The sequence below is a fragment of the Aythya fuligula genome, chromosome 3, assembly GCF_009819795.1.
Source record: "Aythya fuligula isolate bAytFul2 chromosome 3, bAytFul2.pri, whole genome shotgun sequence".
NCBI lineage: Eukaryota > Metazoa > Chordata > Aves > Anseriformes > Anatidae > Aythya > Aythya fuligula.
In genome coordinates, this window is record NC_045561.1 from 56,937,469 (window position 1) to 56,941,456 (window position 3,988).

General features: G+C 49.5%; 1 non-coding gene across 1 annotated transcript; it reads right to left on the reverse strand.

The window, feature by feature from the left end:
- Window positions 1-3,403: 3,403 nt before the first annotated feature.
- Window positions 3,404-3,510, reverse strand: LOC116488372. The gene has a single exon (XR_004253161.1). It is a non-coding gene; the product is annotated as a U6 spliceosomal RNA (small nuclear RNA).
- Window positions 3,511-3,988: the final 478 nt, after the last annotated feature.

Here is a 3,988-nt window from a genome sequence, read left to right on the forward strand (position 1 = left end):
GGTTGGCCCTCCTGGCTGCCAGGGCACACTGCTGGCTCATATTCAACTTGCTGTCAACCACAACCCCCAGATCCCTCTTTGCAGGGCTGCTCTCCAGCATCTCGTTACCCAGTCTGTACGTAAATCAAGGGTTGCCCTGTCCTAGGTGCAGGACCCGGCATTTGCCTTTGTTAAACTTCATGTGGTTGGTGATCACCCAGCTCTCCAATCTGTCCAGGTCTCTCTGCAATGCTTTTCCACCCTCAACAGAGTCCACAACTCCTTCCAGTTTGGTGTCACTGGCAAATTTGCTCAGAACACCTTCTAGTCCTACATCCAAATCATTTATAAAGACATTGAAGAGGACTGACCCTAAAATGGAGCCTTGAGGGACCCCACTAGTGACCGTCCACCAGCCAGATGTGGCCCCATTTACCACAACCCTTTGAGCCTTGCCTGACAGCCAATTGCTCACCCATCATATGATGTTTTTGTTAAGTTGTATGCTGGATATTTTGTCCAGTAGAATCCTTTCAGAGACCATGTCTAAAGCTTTGCTGAAGTCCAAAAAGATTACATCATCTGGTTTCCCTTTTTAGTGGTAATACTAGTTGTTCTCTGGATACCCAGTACTCTGAGCTGGTGGAAGGGGGTGGGGAGCAGAATGTGGCCCTCACTATCCATGAAGAAATGGTTGGCAACCTACTATGGCACTTGGATGTGCACAAGTCAATGGGGCCGTACGGGATCCACCCAAGGATACTGAGAGAACTGGCAGAGGAGCTGGCCAAGCCGCTTTCCATCATTTATCGGCAGTCCTGGCTATCGGGGGAGGTCCCAGTTGACTGGCGGCTAGCAAACGCGATACCCATCTACAAGAAGTGCCAGAGGGCAGACCCGGGGAATAGGCCTGTCAGTTTGACCTCAGTGCCAGGGAAGCTCATGGAGCAGATTATCTTGAGAGTCATCATGCGGCACTGGCAGGGCAAGCAGGTGATCAGGCCCAGTTAGCATGGGTTTATGAAAGGCAGGTCCTGCTTGAAGAACCTGATCTCCTCCTATGACAAAGTGACGCACTGGGTGGATGAGGGAAAGGCTGTGGATGTGGTCTACCTTGACTTCAGCAAGGCTTTTGACACCGTCTCCCACAGCATTCTCCTCAAGAAACTGCCTGCTCTTGTCTAGGACTAGCGTACGCTTCGTTGGGTTATAAACTGGCTGGACAGCCAGGCTCAAAAGAGTTGTGGTGAATGAAGTCAAATCCAGTTGGAGGCCGGTCACTAGTGGAGTTCCCCAGGGCTCGGTACCAGGGCCAGTCCTCTTTAATATATTTATTGATGATCTGAATGAGGGCATCGAGTGCAGCTTCGGTAAGTTTTCAGATGACACCAAGTTAGGTGCGTGTGTCAATCTGCTCGAGGGCAGGAAGGCTCTGCAGGAGGATCTGGATAGGCTGGACCAATGGGCTGAGGTCATCTGTATGAAGTTCAACAAGGCCAAGTGCCTGGTCCTCCACCTGGGGTGAAACAACCCCAAGCAGAGCTACAGGCTGTGAAGCAAGTGGTTGGAGAGCTGCCTGGCAGAGAAGGACCTGGGAGTGATGGTTGATAGTCAGCTGAATATGAGCCAGCAGCGTGCCAGGTGGCCAAGAAGGCCAACGGCATCCTGGCTTGCATAAGAAGCAGTGTGACCAGCAGGTCTAGGGAAGTGACTGTCCCCCTGTACTCGGCTCTGGTGAGGCCGCACCTCAAGTACTGTGTTCAGTTTTGGGCCCCTCGCTACAAGAAGGACATCGAGGTGCTCGAGAGAGTCCAGGCATCTCTTAGTTCTGCAAAGAATAATTCACCGGCGTTGTTGTCCTAGCCAGGTGGTCTGTAATAGACTCCCACAAGGACATCCCCTTTATTTGTTCATCCCTTAATCCTTGCCCAGAGGCTCTCAACTTTGCCATTGCCAACTTAAAGATCCACACAGTCCAGCCCATGCTTCACGTACATCACCACCCCACCACCTCGCCTACCTTGCCTGTCCCTCCTGAAGAGCCTGTAACCATCTATTGCAACACACCAGCCACAGGACTCATCCCACCAGGTTTCGCTTATGCCAGTGATGTCATAGCTGTTGGACTGGGCCAAGACTTCTAGCTCATCCATTTTACTCCTCATACTGCATGTGTTTGTGTGGAAGCACTTCAAATGTGTCTTGCACACAGCACCTTGTGGAGCCGACAGAAGGACCTCACTAGCACACAGTCCATCTGATTCTAGCACACCATCCCTTCATCACCAGCTCATCACCAGTGTGCCTGGTTTTATCCCCTTCCCCCTTCGATTCTAGTTTAAAGTCCTATCTATAAGTCCTGCCAACTCCTGAGCAAAAATCCTTACCCTTCTCTGAGAGAGGCGCATCCCATCTGGTGCCAGCAGGCCTGGTGTCACGCAGACCTTCCCGTTGCACCAGTCCCAAAGCCACGTGTTAATGTGATGAGCCCACTTGTCAGCATCAATCCCCACTCTCAGAAGGACAGAGGCAAATACAACCTGTGCCCCTGATCCTTTAAATAGTCGCCCCAAAGCCCTAAAGTCCCTTTTGATCTCTCTCAGACTTCTCGTTGCTACCTCATCGTTACTGACCTGAAAGACCAGTAGCGGGTAGTAGTCAGTGGGCCATACCAGGTGCTTGACTTTCTTAATGAAGTCTCTCATCTGAGCCCCAGGGAGGCAACAGACTTCCCTGTTGGTTGTGTCAAGTCAGCATATCGAGCACTCTGTCCCTTTCAAAATGGAGTCCCCCATGACAATAACCCTTCTTTCTTTTTTGGCAGATGATGTAGCAACGCGAGGGATAGGTTGCCTTGCCTTAGGCATCCTCGCTGAGTGGGATGGGCTTTTGTCTACTTCATTGTTCTGACTGTCGTGTTATAGACCCTCATACCTCTTATATAAGGGTAGATGGGAAGGTGAAGTGGGCAGGGACAGGGCTCACCTACCACCCCGAACAGGAACCTGCCTCCATTCCCCTCCTTGTCTTCTGCATAGCCACATCAATGACTGTGTCTGGAGAGGCCACAAGAGATGTGGAGGTCATGTTTTTCCACCTGGTTGATACCATAGCCAGGCTCTTCGCAAGTAGGTTATAAGTACCAAAGTGAAAGACCGCTGTGGAGGAGCGGCAAGGGGCCCTGCCTGCTCACCCTGCCTGTGCGAACTGCCATGCAAACTGCCGTGCAAACTGCCGCACCCCACCCTTCTGACGCACCACAACCTGTTTGCCCGTCCTGGTTGCCACGCTCCTGATCACTTGCACTCCCTAGGGACTGCTTTTGAACAGCCAGGGAGGGGGCAATGCTGACTCCACCTACACCTCGTCAGCCTCCCTTGTGAGGGCTGCCAGGTCTTGGTGGCTCCCTCAGCTGCTTCGAGAAAAAAATATGGAACACTTCACGAATTTGCATGTCATCCTTGCGCAGGGGCCATGCTAATTTTCTCTGTATTGTTCCAATTTTAGTATATGTGCTGCCAAAACGAGTATGTATAGCAAGAATGTATACGAAAAGTGAGAATGTATAGGAAAGAGTAAGATTTAGTGATACAGATCAGGTGGTACGTAGCCACCTGACAGATTTTGACATGATTTGAACTCTCAGATGACTAAATATCTTCTGGAAGAGAGCAAACTAGTTTTAGAAGCAATTCCCACATGGTCAGAAAAAATGAAACCAGGAGGATGTAATCTGACAGGGTGTCTCCCACTATTTTAGCAGGTGATACAAAGCTTAGAGCTATATTGTTTAAATAGACCGTTGTCATAACTGAATATACGGTGATTGAGGACAAGTTTAACCAATGTCAAACCTTGTCTTATAAAGAAAAAAAAAACAGACAATGAGATTAAAATCAAGAATTAAGGCAGATTTTTTTAAGAAACATAATTATTCTTGGGCAGTTTAATAAGGAGAGGTTCTCGGTATTTGAGCTAAGCCATAACATATGCAAGTATACAATTCTGC